The 24071-nt window shown below is 39.6% G+C and overlaps 1 long non-coding RNA gene across 3 annotated transcripts in view; it reads right to left on the reverse strand.

Annotated features, from left to right (window-relative positions):
* LOC122539937 overlaps positions 1-24071 on the reverse strand; it is a 98192-nt gene that overhangs the window by 4364 nt on the left and 69757 nt on the right. Inside the window, exons 1-3 of one of the 3 annotated variants that reach the window (XR_006309212.1) lie at positions 22867-23107; positions 17794-17879; positions 16144-16252 (exon numbers count right to left, since the gene is read on the reverse strand). This is a non-coding gene — a long non-coding RNA (uncharacterized LOC122539937). Of the gene's footprint in view, positions 1-16143; positions 16253-17793; positions 17880-22866; positions 23108-24071 lie in introns of those variants that run through there. The other 2 variants (XR_006309214.1, XR_006309213.1) reach the window with 2 other exon arrangements.

Consider the following 24071-nt stretch of genomic DNA (forward strand, 5'->3'; position numbering starts at 1 on the left):
GCGTGTCCAGCGGAGATTCACACGGATGATCCCTGGAATGATAGGTCTAACATATGAGGAACGGCTGAGGATCCTGGGATTGTATTCATTGGAGTTTAGAAGATTAAGGGGATATCTAATAGAAACTTACAAGATGGCTTGGAGAGGGTGGACGCTAGGAAATTGTTTCCGTTAGGCGAGGAGACTAGGACTCGTGGACACAGCCTTAGAATTAGATGGGGTAAATTCAGAACAGAATTGCAGAGACATTTCTTCAGCCAGAGAGTGGTGGGTCTGTGGAATTCATTGCCGCAGAGTGCAGTGGAGGCTGGGACGCTAAATGTCTTCAAGGCAGAGATTGATAAATTCTTGATGTCACAAGGAATTAAGGGCTACGGGGAGAATGCGGGTAAGTGGCGTTGAAATGCCCATCAGCCATGATTGAATGGTGGAGTGGACTCAATGGGCCGAATGGCCTTACTTCCGCTCCTATGTCTTATGGCCTTATGGTCCTTTTAAGGGAGGAAGAGGATAGTGCACTTGCGCTGACAGAGTGAAAAACAACATTGATCTTCTTCCTCTAGTGCTGGGCATTCCTCCAGAAAACTGAGACAGCTGGACCCAGGTGGCAACCATGTACTAGGCTGGCATAGTCATGGCCTCCACTACTAGCCCAGGGGGAATAGGAATTACCATCTGTCCACCATCCTATCCAACACGTTTCTGGGAAATTCCAGAATATATTGACAGTGGCAATTCTTTCTGAGATTGGCATGTGGTAAAATGGGGATAGATGAGAGGGACGCCATAGAGGCAGGATAGGATATTTGTGGTAAGATTTGATTTGATTTTCTTTGATTTATTATTGTCACATGTACCTAGGTACAGTGAAAAGTTTTGTTTTGCATGCAGATCATACCATACAAAGTGCATAAGGGTAATAGAACAGAGCAACAAACATAATGTTACAGCTACAGTGAAGGTGCACAAAGCGAGATCAACATTAAATTTAAAATTTAAGAGGTCCATTCCGAAATCTAATTACAGCGGGGAAAAATCTGATGGCATGTGTGTTTAAGCTTTTCTATCTTCTGCCCGACAGAAGAGATTGGAAGAGATTGTAACTGATTGGGAGGAGTCAAGATTGTACTGAGGCCTTTTTGAAGCAGCAAGAAGTAAACATGGAGTTAATGGTTGGCTTGCATGATAGACTGGGCTCTAGGCACAACTCTCTGTAGTTTCTTACAGTCCTATTTGGTAAGATTGGTAATCTTTCGTAAGGTTTGATGAGAAAACCCATTAGTCCTCATGGCAAGAATCCCTCCAAAAAAAAGTGACACAATTGGCACCTATCCAAAAAAATCCTTGAGATTCGCCTTCCTCTGTTTATCTGTTTTAATGTTAAATATTTTAGTGGCATTAGCAATCAATTTAAAATAAATGTAATAGCTCATTTCATTCTTAAAATATTTGATGGAATATACAATAGTTCAGCAAAAATACATTTGTGAAAATCAAATCTAAAGTTTAGATGATATTTTAACAATGGAGGAGATATTTGAGGTTGGATACCAGAAATAAATCATGCTTTGAACACTGCACAAATAAAATCTAGGTTTACATATTTACAACAAATTTGTTCAATAAAGTGGTATGACTAATATCTGCACAATGAGGAATATGAATAATGAATGACAACATCCTAATAGTAACTATCAGAATAAATTTTATACAGTTAAGATGGATGAAGTCATTAATCTGCAAATAATCATTTCTTGTTTTCACATAGAAGCCTTTGGGTCAATACAAAAACCTCAGCTTAGCTTCCATTTGATAGTATCTGACAACAAAGAAATCAAGCTTGTTGGAATGCAATCACTTTACACGCCTGAAACATTACAAATTTACAGAACCTGAATGTGTCTGAAAAGCACAAAAATAAAAAAAAAAAGTCCCTGTGAAGAATTTGGAAATATTTCATGTTTTATGATCACAGTTTCAGTACTGTCTCCAAATCAATGTCTTTGAACTTGGGCACATGTCACCTTCCATAAATAATAAATATTAAGAGAGACTAATGCAAAGTCATTGGGCAACACATTTCCCTGTCAGTTCAGAGGAAGGGTCACTTGACCTGAAACCTTAACTCTGGTGTCTCTCCATAGATGCTGCCAGACCTGCTGAGCTTCTCCAGCAATTACCATTTTTGTTTCTAATTTACAGCATCCACTATTCTTTTGGTTTTTAGATTTTGTTACAGCTTTCTGTTTGCCCAGGAGCCCTGTGAGTAAAATTATTAGTTCCTAAACAAATTGGGTAAAAAAACCTTAAGGTTTTTTTTTGGATAGGTGCCAATTGTGTCACTTTTTTTTGGAGGGATTCTTGCCATGAGGACTAATGGGTAATCTTATGAAAGATTACCAATCTTACCAAATAGGACTGTAAGAAACTACAGAGAGTTGTGCCTAGAGCCCAGTCTATCATGCAAGCCAACCATTAACTCCATCTATACTTCTTGCTGCTTCAAAAAGGCTACCAAATGCCCCCTAGTATACTTATACTTGTAGAGGGCAAAAAAAAAGCCAGATATCTTGTTCCTAATTATGTGGTAGAGACTTGCTGAAAGTATATCCATGTAAATACTGACCTGATAAGAGTAACGGTGAAACGCTTATAGTTAAATAGCCTGCCAATACTCACTGTCTAGGGTTACACAGAACGAAAGTCCTGGAAAGTGTCTACTTTTGAAGCCTAATTGAAGATGTAACGGTCTGCTTTCAGGAAACAGAGATTTCCTTCTAAATGTTCGCTATAAATTAAGTAGGAGGCAATGTTTGTTGGACATATTTCTTCATGTAACAAGATAGAAGAATGAGAAAGCTGATCTCTATCTTTGACTCATTGACGCATTGCACCAAACTCCGACAACACAGAGAACCTTCAATATTGATTACATTCCTTACAAAATTGTCAAACCAACAGTTCAGCTTTTCATCTTCTCCTTCAGGGTTGACACTTCAGATAATGCCATCAGTTCACTGGGGACATAGCAGACATCCATGTTGATTGAAATAATAACAACTTGTTTTTGTATAGCATCTTTAACATGATAAAATATCCCAATACACTTTGCAAGAGTAATTACATTAAAAACTGTCGATTTCTTGAAGCAGTTCTTTAAAATGTTTAATTACAGGAAGAAAAAAGAAGAGATTTTATCAGCTTAACTTCCTCTTTGACAATTTCCTAATGTTTCTGCATCAAAGTTAAAAGTTTATCCTGAATGCTTTGAATGCTGTGGAGCTTGCCAATGCCAGCAGTTTGGATCTGTAAATAATGTTGCTAATTCATTCTGATCCATTTTTAGTGCCCTTAACATTGACTTACTCCACATTCACATTGCACACAGACAGGACGGGTCAAATTAAACAAATTACTGAGCATGGAGATAAAGGAAGTGGATGCCAACATTTGGATTGAAATGTGCTTATTAAAATGCCATATGACAACTTAGTTGAAAGGATTGAGGCACATGTATATTAAAGGCAGCAGAGGAGCGGCAGTGTGCAGGAGTATGGTTGAGTTGGAAGAAGTTTTAGCTTGAGTTAATTCAAGCGAGATCAAATCCCACTTCAGGTGCTGAGCACACAAGTCAATGCTAAATATCCAGTGCAGTCACCAGCAAGTGATGTTAGTACTGAGACCTCATCTGCCCTCTCAGGTGGAGAAGGGTTCAGTTAGCTCAGCTGGTTGGTTTGCGATGCCAAAAGCATGGGTTCAATTCCTGCACTGGCTGAGGTTACCATGAAAGCCCTGCTTTCTCAAATTGTCCTTCGCCTGAGGTGTAGTGACCCTCAGATTAAATCACCAGACATCTCTGTCTAATGAGAGAGCAGCTCTCTGGGACAATGACAACTTTACTTTTCCGTGTAGTTGCAATAGATCCCAAGGTACCATTTCAAAATTGAGCAACAGAGGGAATAAAATTGAATGTTTTTGACAAGAAACTGAGCTATAAGCAGAAGCATGTATTTTAAACTTGTTTCTCTGTGAAAAGAGTATGTAGTATCACTGGGAATGGACATCGAAAATAGTCTATAGTCCTCTGAGAAATGGAGAAAATATGTTAAAGGTGATGGAATGATCAAAATTTTAAGGATTTAAAAAGAAGAGAACATAGAACATAGAACAATACAGCGAACCACAGGCCCTTCGGCCCTCGATGTTGCACCGACCTGTGAACTATTCTCAGCTCGTCCCCCTACACTATCCCATCATCATCCATGTGCTTATCTAAGGATTGTTTAAATTTCCATAATGTGGCTGAGTTGACTACATTAGCAGGTAGGGCATTCCATGCCCTTACCACTCTCTGTGTAAAGATTATCTTTATTAGTTGGTATTCTCAGGACATAATTGGAGAGAAATTTTAGAACTTCTTTATGCAAAAACAAGGAATATGTTACAATAAAAAATGGTGAAAATGGAATCAATTAAAGTATATGAAAAAGGCTGTGGATATATATCAGGTGAAGTGGACCAATGGTTCCCTGTGGTGTGAAATTCAACGATTCTGTAATTTTTATCTCCTTCATTTGTTGGCAGGGGATCAACATTCCCTGTTGAAAGGTTTTCAATTAAAAAAAATCAAGGGATGGCTTTTAGGTGTGGGTTGAATTAGCCTGCAGAATGGAGGGATCTGCATTCCTGTATTAAGTATCATAATCCCTTTGGCATGAGGCAGCTTGGAATGCTGAGTTGCTGCAATTTATTGACATGATAAAATCCATGGACGTCATAATCAGACATTCCAGTTTGAAACTAATAGCTGTTGCACCAGCAGCAGGAGGAATTTTTAAAGAATAAAACAGAATCAGCAGTATGAAAATTAAAAAGAAACAACTTGTGCATTTCCTATAAATTCACATTATAACACTCAGTTGATTTATGAGAGATGTACTATTTAATAATTCTGTCTATAAATCCCTTGCCCAGTGTATCCCATTTTTATCATTGCAAAGATAACAGGAAATGTCTCATATCTTCACATGAGGAAATTAAACCCATTATTTTATCCTTCTCTAATATTAAATGTAAATGAAACGCTGACTCTGGTTTACTCTGTTCAGTTTGACATGCGACTTTCAATGTTCAGGGTTGTACATTTTTTTAAAAACTCAATAATTTTAGGTGTTTTTCTCACTTAAAGATTTCAGCTGGTTTCTCTGAAATTACATGGACTTGCTAGGTTGCAGTGTTCCATAGAAATACTGACTGCAAAAATACAGTTCTTCTCTGAGTGATTTAGAAATAATATGATGAAATGGGTTCAAAGTTTGGGTGAAGATTTGTAGCTCGGGTGCTCGTTATTGTGGTTCTGTTCGCTGAGCTGGAAATTTTTGTTGCAAACGTTTCATCCCCTGTCTAGGTGACATCCTCAGTGCTTGGGAGCCTCCTGTGAAGCGCTTCTGTGGTGTTTCCTCTGGCATTTATAGTGGCCTGTCCCTGCCGCTTCCGGTTGTCAGTTTCAGCTGTCCGCTGTAGTGGCCGGTATATTGGGTCCAGGTCGATTTGTTTGTTGATGGAGTTTGTGGATGAGTGCCATGCTTCTAGGAATTCCCTGGCTGTTCTTTGTTTGGCTTGCCCTATAATGATAATGTTGTCCCAGTCGAATTCATGATGCTTGTCGTCTGCGTGTGTGGCTACTAAGGATAGCTGGTCGTGGCGTTTCGTGGCTAGTTGTGTGCGAGATATGCGGCTGTCCGGCCCCATCTCAGGCACTTTTATTTCCCTTCCCAGGAACAAAGACACGGAGGAGTCTGTCCAAAACTTTTCATTCAACTTTGCAAAGTCGGGTGCAGTGCCTCGTGGGTGCACACATGAATAATAATCTCCACACATTATATACACGTAAATGTGGGCTGGGTCTCCTACTGCTGTCTTGACCAATGAGTGCTAGGGTTCCCCACTGTTTTCCTTATTTGGGTTCTGGTGCCTGCGATTATTTTGTTACTCACTTGGCCAATCAGTGTTCGAGTTCCCCGTTCTTTCCTTATATGGATGATGTTGTACAACTGTGGTTAAGGACGGTCTCTCAACTATCGAGGAAAGCTGTTTCAATTGTTTCATTCATAAAAACATGGGGGAGGTCCGGCACCAGTTTCGAGTGTCTGCTTGTGTTTACTATAAGGTAGAAAAGACTAAAATGCAGCTAACCGTTTAAAAATTACACTACCCCCTACAGTTGATGTTCATGGATGCGGATCGTTAGCTGTCTTCCTGTTTGTCCTATATAGTGTTTTGTGCAGTCCTTGCATGGGATTTTTTTTTGGCCCATGAACCATTTGGCCCAACAAGCCCAGTCCTGGGTTTGATTCCATCTTGGCGTAACTATCTGTTTGGAGTTTGCATATCATCTCTGTGTCTGGGTGCTCCAGTTTACTCCCACAATTGAAAGATATGCAGGCTTGTTGGTTTAGCCATGGAAAATGCAGGGTCGTGAGGAGGTCAGTCTGGTTGGGCTACTATTCAGTGTGGGCTTGTTGGGCCAAATGGTCTACTTCCATAGTATAGGGATTTATAATACCATTCAACATTATAATGCTAATCCTTTAGCACAATACCATACTCCTGCTTTCTCCTCATAAGCCTGACATTTTTTACCTCTGGAAATATATTTACTTTTTTCATAAATATTTCCAATGACTTTAATTCCACAGCTTTCTGTGGTAGAGTATTCCACAGCTTTAACACTGAATGGAGAAAGTTCTGCTCATTTCAGTCTGAAATTGCTGAGCACAAATCCTGAGATTCTGACTACTTGTTTGGGATCCTTCAGCCAGGAGGAACCACTAATCCCATAACTGGACTGTCTGGCCCTGTCCTAGACATTTGTGGATTTCAATGAAGTTCCCTCTCATTCTTCTTAACTCCAGTGAACACAGGCCCAGTCAACTCAATCTCTCCTTATACGCCAAACCTGTTATCGCAGGAATTTGTGTGGTGAACCTTTACTTCATTCTTTCTATGGCATTTTTAGCTTTTCTTAGTTACAGACAGTCCAGGTATGGTCTCATCAAGACCCTATGCAGCTGCAGTAAGACATCCTTGTTCCTGTACTCACAACGCCCTTACAATGAAGGCTAACTTACCATTTGCCTTCCTGCAGCACCTGCATGCTTGATTTCAATGCCTGGTCCCCGGGACCCTCAGGTCCCTTAGTATCAACCGTTCCCAATCTATCACCATTCAAAAAATACTTTGTCTCTTTGTTTTTCATATCAAAGTGGATATCTTCACATTTATCGTTGTTGCACTGGTTCTACCATGCATTTGTGCACTCACTCAATTTGTCTATATCATCTTGAAGATTCTTCATCTTATCCCTACCATTCACCATCCCACTTAATTCTGGGTCATCTGCAAACTTGGAAATATTACATTTGATTTCCTCACCAAATCACTGATACACATTGTGAACAGTTAGGGCCTTAGCACTGATCCCTGAGGTATTCTCCCAAGTCTCTGAATTCCATACCAAAAATGTCCTATTGATTTCTACTCTCTGTGACTTATCTATTAACTAGCTCTCATTCAATGCCAAGAGTGATCAGGAACAAGGAAGTTCCAAAATTGCCTCTTGCACAAAATAAATGTTCAAAATCTCACAATGTTAAAAATGTATAACCAAACTTTCAATGACAGGACAATACAGTGAATGTCAAGGTGTTCACTGGATGGATGGCATAGTGCCTTCATGCACCAACTTACACTCCTATGACATGTCAGGTAAACATAGGTTCAATCTCACTAGTTCACTGTTGTCGGGAAGAGTACACTGAGTAATGAATGTTAACGGATCATTGACAATACTATAAGAAAATATTTCAGGTCATTTATTTTTTATCCTCCTTGATATATGCTGTATAGGGTGTGCAACTGTTAAAAATATAGCAAAAATACCACAATAAAAAGTGAGGAAGCTCTGTACTGCAAACACATTACATTCTCATTAAAAGCAACCTTCTGACAACCTTTTAGAGGTCATGTGATTTCACAGCTGACCGCCAGAATACTGAAAAATACTTTTAATTAGGAGCTGACAGTTAATTTCAAGGTAAATTACACTAAATTGGGATAGAAAACAACATCTAACACCCAGGTTAAGTTAACATTCACAAAATGTCCCTTGGTTGGAAATAGCCTCACCAATAACCGATGAGAACTTACGGAAAAGAGATAAGGCTTTCTCTTGAATGAAAGGGGTGGGTTGGGGAATTTTGTGGATTGTCAGGAGCCCTGTTATTTATAACGTGTGCAGGGTTGTTGATTGCCTTATAACATCACAAAGATGCTAAGAACACAAATGTTGTGTGCCCAGATTGCCAGTGAAGAGCAAAGTGAGAGAGCTCAAAGGCATCAAAACAAATTAAGAGATTGAAGAAACTACTGTGCTAAAGGAAACATTCCAAATCAGTGCATTAACAAAGATTGAGAGAGGAAAGGAATTGGTTATGTACAACTGCCAGCAACAAGGCTGGTCCTCAAAAACACTTGCTTGTAAAATAAAACAAGTTATCTTAAATGCGCCTAGCCTTATAGGAACAACCCACCTTTATATGCCCTGAATACAAAATTGTGCTTTGTAATGCCATTGTCCAAGACAATGTGTGCCGAATGCCATCTTGGTGAAGGGATTAGTGAAGATATTAGGAGCAGACATTGCGTAAGGGACCACATCTTTTTCTTTCTTGGGCAACAAACTGGAATGGAAATTGAACATTGCTATGTGTCTGAAATACTCAGAGAGGCTTCCAATTTAGAAAAAAAACAAGTGGGATTATGTGGTACATTCACGGTTGTACAAGACAGTGTTGTTTTTTGGAGCAATGAAAACATTATCGATAAATTTTGACATTATCGAGTCAATGTGGTACTCAGAGTCTTGACTTAAGCAACAACTGCCTGATGTCAGCCCTTGGATTCAGTGACCTGTAGTTTTCTACTAATATGTTAGGGCAGTGCAGCTAGAAACATTCAGAGCTGGCAAATAGAAAACACTTTTGTCCCTTCTCTGTCTGTGATGGAAAAGACAAAAAAAATCAAGAAATGTAAAAGAAAGAATTTGGAAACAAGAAAGTTTCATTCTATCAACTATTACATTGAAGAATGACCATCATTCTACAGACAAAACTAGGTCATTGTTGCTAAAATTCAACGAACTGTGAAAGACCATTTAACCCAGGAGCTGGTATAGACTTTTGATTATCAGAATTTTATTTTCCATCTTTATATTTTGCACCTGTAATGCTTACGTTGAGCCATTTCATTTTTTTCTATTGTCTCCATGACTGACTGCGTGTGTGTGTGTGTTTGGGGTTTTAAAGGGTATAGTTTAAGTTACATCATATTAGATGAATGATCCTTTTTTTCTCATAAAGGAGAAGCTTGGTTGCAATAAATAGAATGTTTCATGATGTTACTTTCAAAATTTGGTGTGAACTATTTTTGTTCTGAATCTCTTTGCCAATAAATGATATGCCTGTGTGCTTCTCTTCACTCCACCTGACCATTAGGTTTCCTACAGTGGGGAAACAGGCCCTTCGGCCCAACAAGTCCACACCAACCCCCTGAAGGGTAACCCACCCATACCCATTTCCCTCTGACTAATGCACCTAACACTATCGGCAATTTAACATGGCCAATCCACCCTACCTGCTCATCTTTGGATTGTGGGAGGAAACCAACACAGACACAGGGAGTATGTGTAAACTCCACACAGACAGTTGCCCAAGGCTGGAATCAAACCTGGTCTATGGTGCTGTGAGGCAGCAGTGCTAGCCACTGAGCCACCGTGCCACATGATGGAGCAGCACTCTGAAAGCTTGTGATTTCAAATGAACTATAAAGTCATAAAGATGTACAGTATGAAAACACACTGGTCCAACTTGTCCATTCCAAGCTGATATCCTAAGTTAATCTAGTCCCATTTGCCAACACCTGGCCCATATCCATTCAAACCCCTCCCATTCATATACATGTCCAAATCCTTTTTAAATGTTGTAATTGTACCTGTATCCATCACTTCCTCTGGCAGCTCATTCCACACGTGCACCATTCTCTGCAATAAAAAGTTGTCCCTTGGGTCCCCCTTGAATCTTTCCCTCTCACCCTAAACCTATGCTGGACTTCCCTAACCCAGGGAAATGGCACTGTACACCCACCATATTCATGCCCTCACGATTCCACAAACCTCCACAAGGTCATTAATTTACCTCCAACACTCCAGGAGAAACAACCCCAGCCTACTTAGCCTCTCCCTATAGTTCAAACCTTCCAAATCTGGCAACATCCATGTAAATCTTTTCTGAACACTTTCAAGTTTCACAACATCTTTCCTATAGGAGGGAGACCAGAATTGCACACAATATTCCAAAAGTGGCCTAACCAATGTCATTCTTGGAATCTTGATTTGATCTCTCCTCTTTCTTTTAAATTCCAGAGACTTTGGGATAAACTGTTCAATCTCTCATCATACGACAAACTCCCTCATCTCTGGGATCAACCTGCTCTGAATTGCCTCCATTGTCATTACATCTTTCCTCAAATAAGGAGACTAAAACTGTGCACAATACAGGTGCGGTCTCACCAATACCTTGTATAGTTGCAACCATACTTCCTTACATTTATATTCCGTTCCTTTAACTATAAATGCCCACATTCTACTCACTTTCTTTACTATCTGCTGAACCTGCATGCTTATTTTCTGTGACTATAATCTGGTGTCATGTGACTTCTAACCTTGTCCAGCTCAGTCCAACACCAGCACCTCCTCAGCTTTCTCCTAAATAGCAGAGAGTGGGGCTAGTTAATCATTTAAGTTGTTTAAGTTGGATATATACACATTTGTGATGTCTTGTGGAATATTTTGGGTGCAATTATTAATGCATTCTTCCCAAGTGGGTTGTGGGTCTTGGAAATATGCAATGTAGGCACACCAATATGTCAGTTGCTATGTGGTACTGATTTCACATCAACATTGCCATTTTTTTAAGATTGGTGCTTCAGTGGGGCCTCTCAAACATACATAACTGAAAAAGTATGAAGGAACTTCCTGACAATGCTATTTAGACAGAATATCAATCACTCTAAGATTTATTTCGACTGACTCTGCCCAAGGTGATAGACATGTTCAGTGATTTGCAGAGTTGGTTGAAATTGACTGGCAGTGATACTACAAGTAAAGATGTCATTGTTCATGATTTCAAAGCTTCTGATCAGGTTACTTCAACTAATTGGTATCATCCTTCCGATACAGTGAAAGATGGAGACAGTAACAATGAAGATGAGGACATGGGGGGAGAAGGATGGTTCCATTACTTGGAATGGTCTGGAAGAAATCTGCAGTATTCAGTGGAGAACATGGCCTAATCTGTGGTAGTCTGTTGTATCCTCCACAACCGGGCCTTCATGTGGGCAAACATTGGTATCAGGGATACAGTCGGCATTGGAAGAGAAACAAGAGGGAAGAGCAAGCATTGGAGGAATGGAGTGGCAGCAGTGTCATGCCTTCCTTGCAAGGCTATCATGATCACTTCAGTGTATGACCGTTGTTGCGGATACAGCTTCAAATCCCCATTTTAGCACCAATTACATGGAGAATTTCAGGAAAGCTGGGATTAAGCTAAAAGTTGAATAATGTTTTGGGAAGGGGAGGAATGCTAGTTGCTTGGAATTGTGAACACACTTGACAGCGATCAATCGAGTCCTAAAAACATCACAATTTTCTTTGAGGTGTGTAGTGGTTGGAACCTGGTAGATCACATTGACTACGAGATCCTTCATTGAGATTGTTAACCTCAGCCAATCAGGACACCCTGGCTGCCGAATATAAACAGAGGATTTCACTGTGTCTCACACCTGCACACACACACCATGGGTGCTGGGGGAAAAAAATAAGCACTACCGCACTTAGGTGGTAGTGTGGGGGTTAAATAATATAAAAAAAGCAAAAAAATAAAAAGAAGAAAAAAAAATAAACAGGAGTCACGTGCCCTTTGAAAAAAAGATAAACAGGGACCCTAATGTACAACTGTCATTGCTGTTATCTCTTTTAAAAAAAAATAAACAGAGGATTCACACCTGCACACACACAACGTGGGTATTGGGGAAAAATAAGCACTACCACAGTTAGGCGGTAGTGTGGGGGTTAGCAGTAAAAAAAAAGGAGTGTCAGAGGTGAAAAGAAAAGAAAAAAAGCAGGAATGTCAGACGTTCTGCTCACTCTGAGAGCTGTCTCTGAGGGAGCTGGATCAGTGTGGAGTGAAGGGCTCTGCTCTTTAAAAAAACAGGAGTGTCAGAGATCCTGTTCACTCTGAGAGGTGGCTTTGAGGGAGCTGAACCTGTGCATGTGTGCGTGCAAGGACTCTCCTCCTTAAAAAAAAATAAACAGAGGATTCAAACCTGCACACACACAACATGGGTGCTGGGGAAAAATAAGCACTATCACAGTTAGGCGGTGGTGTGGGGGTTTAAAAAAAAAGAACAGGAGTGTCTGATCTCCTGTTCACTCTGAGAGCTGGCTCTGAGGGAGCTGGAGCAGTAAAAAAAAATAAAAAAACCTGCACACACACAACATGGGTGCTGGGGAAAAATAAGCACTATCACAGTTAGGCGGTGGTGTGGGGGTTTAAAAAAAAAAGAACAGGAGTGTCTGATCTCCTGTTCACTCTGAGAGCTGGCTCTGAGGGAGCTGGAGCAGTAAAAAAAAAAATAAATAAACAGAGGATTCACACCTGCACATGCACAAGATGGGTGCTGGGGAAGAAAAAAGCACTACCGCAGTTAGGCGGCAGTGTGGGGGGTAAAAGAAAAAGAATAGGAGTGTAAAAAAAAGGAAAAAAAAGGTGGAAAAAAACAGGAATGTTAGACATCCTGTTCACTCTGACAACTGACTTTAAAAGGAAAAAAAACATAAACAGAGGACTCTGAAAATAAGAGGAAAGAAAAAAAAGGTGGAAGAAGATGAAAAAATATATAAACAACGGACTTAGAATCTCCTCAGTTCAAGCAACTGACTCTGAGCTGGCGAGCCACAGCCAATGTGTTGTTCACAAGTAAATAAAGAGTGATTGGTGATGGGATACTGTGTTCTGTGTTGTTATCTCAAGGTGGAAGCTCCAAAATGATAGAGAGAGTTGAGAATTTTCCTTGGGTTGACCGAGTGAATGTATTCTTTCATAACGTCATGTCAAAACATGTGACAAACTGACTAGAGATGATGAGAAAAGTTACTGATTGTCAGTGATCTTAGTCAGTTGAAAAGAGCTTCAACAAACTGATAGTATGATAACCTTGGCAAAACCTGTCCACCTGTAAGTAAGTACTTCAATAAAAGAATTAAGAGCAGCCCAAGTAAAAATAAAATCTGATAGAATTCGCATTCAAGGCTGTCATATCGCCAAAACTAGCTATGCCAACATAACTCTTGGCAGTTATGAGTGGATTCAAAAACTTCCATGCATATCCCAATGGGAGAAAATTCAAGGGGGACAGTTCTCTTTGTTCAGATCCACAAGAAAAATCCTCACAGAAAACCAATAAGAGGTTTCTCTTTGAACTTTGATAGTCACTAGAAAAATAGTGAAGACCAATTAGTATATTGAAAAAAAAGATAACTAAGCTGCAAATAGAATTTAAAAATAATAACAGATTCATCACAAATTATTTCTTTAAAATATGGAACATAAAAAAACTACATGCTGAGTATATAATTACCAATTTGTTTAATATCTTACTGTTAATACCTTACCAATTCTTAATAACCTACCATCTCATTCTACTTAGCTCCTGCTCACTGATTCTCTAACTTCTCAATCTTCCAGTTTGGTGAACCTCCTGCTTGTTGACCCTTCATTTGAAAGCCTCTCCTGCTCAGAGTCTCTCCCCCTCAGAGTTTCTCCCACTTAGAGTCTCTCCCATTCACAGCCTCTCCCGCTCACAGTCTCTCCCACTCACAGCCTCTCCTACTCAGAGTCTGTCCCCCTCAGAGTCTCTCCCGCTCAGAGTCTCTCCCCCTCAGAGACTCTCCCACTCACAGTCTCTCCTGCTCAGTCTCTCCTACTCACAGCCTCTCCCACACACAGTCTCTTTCACTCACAGTCTCTCCTGTTCAGTCTCCCGCTCAGTCTCTCCCACTCAGAGTCTCTCCCACTCAGAGTCTCTCCCGCTCAGTCTCCCGCTCAGTTTCTTCCACTCACGGTCTCTCCCACTCACAGTCTCTCCTGCTCAGAGTCTCTCCCACTCACAGCCTCTCCTGCTCAGAGCCTCTCCTGCTCAAGCCCCTCCTGTTCACAAGCCTTGACTGCTCAAGCCTCTCAATCACCACCTCATTGAAACAGGAGCAGGCTGTTCGACCCTTTGAACCTGCTCCATTATTCGATACGATTATGACTGATCCAAAATTCATCATGTTCACTTACCTGCCTTTTCTCCCCAACCCTTGATTCCCAGACAGATCAAGAATCTATCTTAGCCTACTGCAGGACTCTATCCCCACAGCACTCTGTGGAAAGGAATTTGAAAGACTCTGAACCCTCTGTAAGAAGAAATTCCACCTCATCTCAGTGCTAAATTGGCAAGCTTTATTCTGAAACTACACCCTCTGGTCAGAGACTCTCCCAGTTAATGACTGGAACAGTTATTTTGAAAAACAGGTAATGACAATTTTTTTTTAATGAAAGAGAGATGTTACATTGCTGTAATGTTCATAAAGAAATAGGATCCAGTTGTTTTCAGAATGTCCATTCAGGATGCTGCAGTCAAGTGCTGGACAAAAATATTACGTCCACAAGCCACAGGGAGGACTGTAGGAAATACATTAGATGGAGCTCCAATATTTGTGACTATTTTGAATTTCTACGGAGTTCAAGACCATCTTGTAAATCAGCAGGAGGTTTGCTTACTGTTCATTTGGGTGCGGGTTCATCCAACAACACAACCCCCAAACTCTCTTTTCCTCTTCAAAAAGCTGCCAGACCTGCTGAGTTTCTCCAGCATTTTCTGTGTTCGCGGCATTTGTTTTCTAATCTAACATCTAAACTAGCCACGTCTACATCAAATATAAGATGATGTGTCACACGGTGAGTCAGGGGAAAAAGTGATGAAGACAGTTCTGGAAATTAAAAATGCAAATTATAAAGAATGGCTCAATACACTGAATTTGATTCCATTGAGAACAGAAAAATAAGTGAGAAGAATCACGATCCAATTTTTAAATTGGATGCCTAACAGACATTGTAGATGTAACTATGAAATTAAACAGTCATCATTGGGGATGTAATGATTGGACTGTCAGCCAGCTGGACCTTATAGGATATGAGTTTTCTGATTGGGATTGTTAATCTGAGCCAATCAGGGAGCCCTGGCAGACACATAATAAGGACAGTGTCAGAGATATTGACACTCTGGTAACTGTGTCGAGAGTATGGTATTGGAAAAGCACAGCAGGTCAAGCAGCATCTTGAGGAGCAGGAAAATCGACATTTTGGGCATAAACCTTTCATCAGGAATCAAAACGTCCTCCAATGCTGCCTGACTTGTTGTGCTTTTCCATTACCACACTCTCAACTCTGATCTCCAGCATTTGCAGTCCTCACTTTCTCCCATTCTGGTAACTGTGTCTGGATGAGGCAATACGAAAATCAAAGATTCTCCGTGTGTAAATAAAGGGTGACTTGGTGATGGCTACAGCCTCTGTGGAGTTATTTCAGCGGATATGAAGATATAATTAATATTTCAATTAACAAGGCTCAATTAAGAAGATACAATTGAAGAGCAATAGATAGTGAGTCTAAGAGTAATTCATCTGTATTCTGATAATACAAAATTAGGTGGGTGTATAAGATGTGAAGAGAATGTACGTAAATTGTAGGTGATTATAGAAAGACTGAATGAATACTCAGCAGAAAGATTGATTATAATGTGGGAAAGTGTGAAGCTATGCACTTTGACATGTAACTTACAAACATTAACATTCAGATAGACTTGAGAATGAGTTCAAGGAACATATTAGCATACAGGTGTAGCAATTACACAATGGCATATTTACCTTTGCTGCCAGAAAATTTATTGCAAAAGTATAAAGGAAAGCAAAATTTACTAAACTTATGCAGGGCTTTGGGGAGATCACTACTGAAGCACTGAGTTCAGTCACAATCTGGCTGCATTGGAGGCCCTGGTTCACTGTACTGGTACCCAACACGAGTGGATTGTCCTGTGATGAAAAGGTTAAGTAAATTGATTAGATGAGGTGAACTTAATGAAACATGCAAAACTTTGAAGGACTTTGACGTGCCAGAAATCGAGAAGTTGTTAGCACTTAATGGGTAACACAGACTCTAGACAAGGAGCCAGTCTTTTAGGACTTTGATAAGGAGACATTTTGTCACTTAAGAGACTATGAATCATTGGAAGTCTCGACCCCAAAAATTTGAGGATATTCTACAGATTTAAGATTGATAAAGACAGAATTTTGGTCTCTCAAGGAATTAACGTTTATGGGAAGCAGGTGGGAAAGTGGACTTTTAATCAATGATCAGCAATGAATAGTGGAGCAGACTCTCAGTTTGTATGACCTACACCTGCACCTTTCTGTGTTCTTATAGACAGAACCAGAAATCAAAGGTATCAAACAAAAGGTTAATTGCTCCTTTATGAAAACAAGTAGAATAGAATTCCTACAGTGTGGAAAGAGGTCATTCCACACATTGAGTCTGCAACAAAACTCCAAAGGGTATCCCACCTAGTCCTAGCACCTCCACCTTAGCCCCTGAAACCCCACAATTTTATAATGGCTAATTCACATAGCTTGCACATCCCGAGATACTACAGACAATTTAGCATGGCCAATCCACCCAACTTCAATGAATTTATGATGAAAGATGTAATTGAAGATTGATGAGCAAGCTTAACAGTTGATAATTGATTACTGTGTGTAATAATTTGATATGATGGAGCATATCTAGATGTTAGTTACCAAACTTTCCTGCCCAGAGATGATAATATAAGCACAGTAATCAACTCACATCCTAGTGAGTCAGAATATTAATGTAGGGAGTTTACTGAATTTTGGATCTTTTGAAGTTATTACCAATTGGATTATCACTTCCATTCACTCAGTTTATAGTGAAATTTAAAGCCCATGGTTTATTTGGTAACATGCATGCATTTGAATCTCTATTACTGTTCGGTAGATTATAAACACATGCCTATTAAATCAACGACAATTTTAGCGAAGAATTGCAGTTTGATTTCCTTAATCTTGCTTTCATATTAATAAATGGTGTTCAAAAAGCACATTATTCTAATGTATGCAGTTTATTCACAGTAATTTCAATTCTTCAGTCTTATAATCTTATTCTGATCACAATTTAATGCAATCTGATTGTGATATTCCCCTGTAACACTCAACAACTAATTATTTCCAAAAGTACTGCAATTTATATCATGTTGCACATGAATACCTTTCAGCTATGCTGAGGTAATGGTGGGTTTTGCTTCAATTAACAACATTGTTAAAGAAGAAACAAGAATAGCACAAAAGTAATTAGCTTAAAAATGCAGTTGAGGTGTTGTTATAAAACTGCAGAACACCAGTTTGAGATTGGACACTATAAAGTCTGAACACCCTTCCAGAAACTGACCATTAGAGTTTTGATGGAATAGTCGAAGAGAAACATTTTCTATTGTCCTGTGGCATTAGTAACTGGGGGTACAGATTTAAGGTAAATGAAAAACACTGGGTAGAGAACATACCTCCATGATACTGTCAACTCAACACTATCAGAATAGTTCAGCTCTTCCTTAAGTCTTCTCCATGTTGGTTGATATTTTATATAAAGCTGAAAAATAAATCTTTTTTATTAACAGCTTCCCTCTTACTGAGGTGTTTTCAAGCCAATCCATAACCAATAACGTGGTCTGAAAACACTACTCACATTTTCATGACTGTGACAAATTGCAATGCAGCATTTAAAACATTGTTTTTTAAAATCAACATCTTAAATAAAACAATCTGCAGCAGTCAAAATAAAGCCTAATTTTCCTATTTCCAACATTAATGGATCCTTCATTAAATCCCAGGATCTGGATCAGCAAATCCTAATCAGTTCTTTCTTGGCACACACCTGTGACCCAAGTTTCATTGAAATATTCATTGAAATATTTCCATTACTTTTTAGAATAGATTTTTTATAGATAAAAAGACAAGCAAACTAACAAAGAAAGGCTAAAACTTTACCTCCATTTGCCCTCAGTGGTGGATGTAAGAACTGACAGGGGCTAGGGGGAATGAGGAGAATATTATCTTAAGTAGCGGCTAGTTGTTATGATCTGGAACTACCTAAAAAGGTGGTGAAATCAAATTTAATCATATTTTTTATGAACAGGAATTTGGTTATAGAGTTGAAAGGGAAAGGGAAATAGAGTTGAAAGGGCAGAGAAGATTAATTGGGCAAATCTAAAAAGAGGTGGTACAAACATAATGGGCCAAATTGCCCTGCTTTATAATACTCAGTTCTATGATTTGCTAAACTATCTATGACATTATGAGGCTTTCTTCAAGTTAAACTGGCAATCATGATATTAAATTGTCTTTTGAACAGTTCTGTAAACGACACCTACTCCCAGTATTTAAGTGCTCCTAGGAAACACATCCTAAATTCTTAAGAATACTGAATGGATTCACAAACTCTTAACATTTGCCTGTACCTGTGTTTTTGTTTTTGCTGCTAATAACCTATTACTTACTATCCAAGCTCCTTAACTATGTGATTAGATTAGATTACCTACAGTATGGAAACAGGCCCTTTGGCCCAACAAGTCCATGCCAACCCTCCGAAGAGTAACCCATCCAGACCCATTTCCCTCTGACTGATGCAGCTAACACTACGGACTATTTAGCATGGCCAATTCACCTGGCCTGCACATCTTTGGAGTGTGGGAGGAAACCAGAGCACCCAGAGGAAACCCACACAGACACGGGGAGAATGTGCAAATTCCACACAGACAGTTGCCCAAGGCTGGAATTGAATCTGGGACCCTGGTGCTGTGAGGCAGCAGTGCTAGCCACTGTGCTGCTCACAAGACAAAGCATTTCACGTGCCCCAGCACATGTGAAAATAAATTCAATGAAATTCAAATTCAAATGACAGCTTCAGAAAGGAAACAGGATAATCGCTGCATTGTTGAGCAGTTTATAACCACAGAAATATTGCCTGGATTTTAAGAGGGTTTTTGATGGCATCAACAACTTCAGGATTTAATACAAATGCAAAATCCTGAAGTATGTCTGTCATTCACTGCCCATTCTCCCACGTGCTGTACAGTGGACCTAACACTATCCTATAGCATCCACCATTCTCTCCCATGCTCCATTCCACCCATTGCTGGAGCTGGTGGTTAACAGAATCAGTCAAATTGGCAAGCACCTCTCCTTTTCCTCTCTCATGTTAAAAATTCCATGAGAGCCGAAGAGAGGTGAGTTGAGAGGTTGACACTGCAGTAAAGAATTAAGGGAATGCTACTGTGCTGGAGGTGTTGTCGTTTGAAAGAGATGCTAAAATGAGAACCTCATCTGCCTGCTTTGATTGATGCATAACATCCCATGTCATTATTTCTAAGAAGTGAAAGGGAATAACCTATGGTCTCCTGTCCCTGAAATCAGAGCTGAAAATGTGTTGCTGGAAAAGCGCAGCAGGTCAGGCAGCATCCAGGGAACAGGAGAATCGACGTTTCGGGCATAAGCCCTTCTTCAGGAAAGGCCTGTCCCTGAAATCACCATGATAAAAACACATCATCTGTTATCATTGAATTGTTGCTTGTGGCAACCACAGTTCCTATATTACAAAGTGTCTAAATTTCAAAAGAGCTGAAATAGTGCTTTGAGATGTCTGGTCATTGTGAAATATGTCATATGAATGCAAATAAAAAAAGGATATTCCTGCCTCAGTATAGCTTTATCTTATCTGCACTTAGCTGGTTTCCAAATTTATCATGACTAGAAAAAAAATTACAGATATTCTCATAGAATCCCTACAGTGTGGAAACAGGCCATTCGGCCCAACAAGTCCGCACTGGCCCTCCAAAGAGCATCTCATCCAGAATCATTGCCCTACATTTGCCCCTGACTAATGCGCCTAAACTACACATCCTGAGCACTATGGGCAATTTAGCCTGGCCAATTCACCTAACTTGCACATCTTTGGACTGTGTGAGGAAACCCATGCAGACATGGGGAGAATGTGCAAATTCCACGCAGACAGTCACCCTTGGCTGGAATCAAACCCAGATGCCTGGCACTGAGAGGCAGCAGTGCTAACCACTAAGCTATCGTGCCACATTGTGAACGGCATTTAGAATTTTTACAATAGTAAACAGTTAGTCAACTCATTCAAGCTTTTAAAAAATGACAAGTTATTGGAAGCTTGATGCTATGAGCAGAATTTGAAATATCTGTTTAAGTACATCTGGAAGCAAAAAGTGATCTTGCCCAAGACAAGAAAATTAGGCAAATACCCAAATATTGCTTTGGACCTGATATTTCATAGCTTATGCTTTGGAATAATTTATTTCTGGAACCCTCTGAATCAGGAATTAATGGGAAAATGTAAAATATTTAGTATGTATGTCTTCCCATACCACCAATATTGCTTTCTAACATCTCTCATCTCGATGTGGATTCTTTGCAAGGAGCTTGTTTCACAAGTCTCTGGCTCATGCAATGATTTGTCTACATGGCCACAAACCACTTTCAAGCCTTCAGTAGTGAAACTGTGGGGAGCACCTTGGCTAAATTCAATGCTGCCTTCACTCCATATCCACATACATAGGTACTTCCAACTGGGTGAGTGTTAAAATCATTTGACTATAATCAAAAGTGGAAGCTCTGGTCAGTTTTCTCTAGACTAGATACCTCAGCACAAACAGGGACCAAATCAAGAGCCTTGCAGCTATCCCAGGGAGGGACAATACACGGTTGAGGAATAGCACCTTATCTTTTCACTCAGTACTTTACAGACAACTGCATTCAAATTCAAATTCAACAATTTTACATTGTAAAATCTATCTTTTCTTTGTTCTGTGTATTATTTTGCTCTCTTTCATCTGGGTTGATTTTCTTTCTTTCTCCTCATATTACATGAATATAGTTACTTTGTAGTCATTCACATCTCACCTGAATAGATCTTTTGTTTCTAAGCTTTAGCCATCACCACTCCCTTTGGCTGTTGTCATAGTCATAGCACCATAGAGATGTCATTGCTTGAGGAAATCCGGTTATTTTAGTCCACCTACCCTTTACCATCTTTCCCTTTTATTCTTCCTTCCTCTACCTCCTCCATTGACCTGAAAATTCTATCTTTAGTTCCGATGATAGGCCATCTCGATCAGAAATGTTATTGCTGTTTCTCTCTACAGATGTGACCTGACCTGCTCAGTATATCCATCACTTAGAGTCATCGAGTCATAGAGTCATAGAGATGTACAGCACGGAAACATACCCATCTGTCGAACCCGTCCATGCCGACCAGATATCCCAATCCAATCTAGTCCCACCTGCCAGCACCTGCCCATATCCCTCCAAACCCTTCCTATTCATATACTCATCCAGATGCCTTTTAAATGTTGCAATTGTACTAGCCTCCATCACTTCCTCTGGCAGCTCATTCCATACACGTACCATCCTCTGCGTGAAAAGTTGTCCCTTAGGTCTCTTTTATATCTTTCCCCTCTCACCTTAAACCTATGCCCTCTAGTTCTGGACTCCCTCGCCCCAGAGAAAAGACTTTGTCTATTTATCCTATCCATGCCCCTCTTGATTTTACAAGCCTCTATAAGGTCACCCTTCAGATAGCTTCCTGGTATCAATTAATGACTAGGAATAAACAGGCTCAGGCCATTCCTGATGAAGGGCTTTTGCCCAAAATGTTGATTTTCCTGCTCCTTGGATGCTGCCTGATCTGCTGTGCTGTTCCAGCACCACTCTAATCTAAACTCAGCTATCAAGGAATACATATTCTCAGTCAGGAGAGAGAAACAAATGACTTGAACCCTTGGAAGCAAAGGTTGTTCTATAGACATTGGCAGCCATTTTAACCTAACTGATTTGGTAAGAAACTTGCAGAATCAATTACACCACCAGTATTACAGCTGACACAATTTTACTCTCAATTGAAGTTACTACTAGTGAGAGATTGAATCCTACAAAACTAAATTAAATTCTGCTTCCCATCAAACAACTTAGTGGCCAATAACATGCCACCGAATAAACTCTGATGAAAACTTTTAATCTCATGACTGAGTTATTCTACTTATTTTCTGACTGTCTGATTAGGATTGTAGCTATAAAACTGCCAACTGTCAAAAGAACACACTTAGTTTGAAAAAGGCAGGAGCATTATTTCAGGGCTGACCAGTTCAGCTCATATCCTGTCTCCACCATAAACCTTATGCAAACGATGTCCATAAATAACTACACTATGAACTAGAACACAGGAATGACTGTAATGATAAACTTAAAAAGAAGGAAAGAAGACATTCAAAACTGCCAAACTTTAGATTAAAGATTTTTGAAGGGTTTCTCATCTAAATTTGTATTTATTAGGAAAATGTGGTTTCATATTCCTTTTCAATTGACTTTCAGAAACTGAACTATGTCATTGAAAAATCTGCCACAGCATAATCATCACTTTAACTGCCCAAACAGATTAACAAGTGATCATTAACCATGTCCGTAAAACCATACACCATGTAGGTGTATAGTTTTGGGTACAAATTTTGTGGAGACCAGGTGAAATGGGATATTTAGATTATCTTGGTGACTTACATTACCTGGAATTTAATTTGCTCTCCCCAGCAGGACTGCAATTTCACTCAACCACAGAAAACAGGATCCACTTTGACATATGCAGGCCAAGTCCCAAAGACACTATTGTGCCACAGCTGTGATTTCCATATATGGACGCTGATGCATTAATTTTCCTTTCATAAATTTCTTTGGAACAATTTTTGCATTGGAGCAATGCTCTGAGTTGTGCTGAATTTCACCTACTTTCTTCTTTTAGGCAGCACTGGTCACATGAATCTATGTTTTGGCAGCAATCAACAGAGAACAATAATTAGTCGACAGTCAGCAATCCCTGCTGTCTGTGTAAAATGGAGCTTAGCTGGCAAAATGTCTGAATTGTGGTGCAAACTGCTCTTAACAGTGCGATGTTAATTCCCGCACTACCTGAGGTTATCGTGAGGGATTCTCCTTCACAATCTCTCTCCTTACCTGATGTATAGCAACTCTCAGTATAAACCACCAGCAGTTTTCTCTCTCTAAACAGAGAGCGGTTTGGTAAGACTATGTTCACTTTACCTTCATGTTTAGCAGTGTTGATGACAGTAATTAGTACTCAGATTGTCTGCAATGATAAATATTCTTTTGAAAGCACAATCAAGAGGAAAATTTTTCATGTAGTCAAAATACATATTAATTCACAGTTTGTTTTTCTTAAAATGTCATTATCCAATAGCTTGAACAGAACAATTGTGAAAGTTTGGACTCAAAACAATGACAAAATGGTAAAAAAAAACTCCTAACCTAAGATTACCCTTAATTTTGAAGTGGTGACTTTATTCTGGAAGAAAATAATTGATAAAAAAAACAAAGCTCAGTTTTAGAGGAAATTCAGTAGCTATTAGAAATTCAGATTTTTTTCTGTTTGCTACTGTTTAATGGAATGGAAAAATAAATAAGAGAGTCATGTTATTAGATGTAAAAGGATCCTGAAAAGCAGCAGGGAAGGTGATGTAGGAGATACCAAATAATAATAAATAATGATACTCAATTTTCAATGATTTGTCCATTGATACTGGACCTAGAGCAGGGATTTGCTAAAATCCACAACCCTGTCCTCATTGCTGACTCCACTGTGCCTGACTCTACATGACCCAAACTCTGGAGACCCCCCTCAACAATACCCAACATTCCCAGCAGTGACCCTCCACTCTGGGCATCCCGGGGGAACATATTCTGGGAGTGGTGCTTT

Source organism: Chiloscyllium plagiosum, chromosome 33, assembly GCF_004010195.1.
Source record: "Chiloscyllium plagiosum isolate BGI_BamShark_2017 chromosome 33, ASM401019v2, whole genome shotgun sequence".
NCBI classification, from domain to species: domain Eukaryota; kingdom Metazoa; phylum Chordata; class Chondrichthyes; order Orectolobiformes; family Hemiscylliidae; genus Chiloscyllium; species Chiloscyllium plagiosum.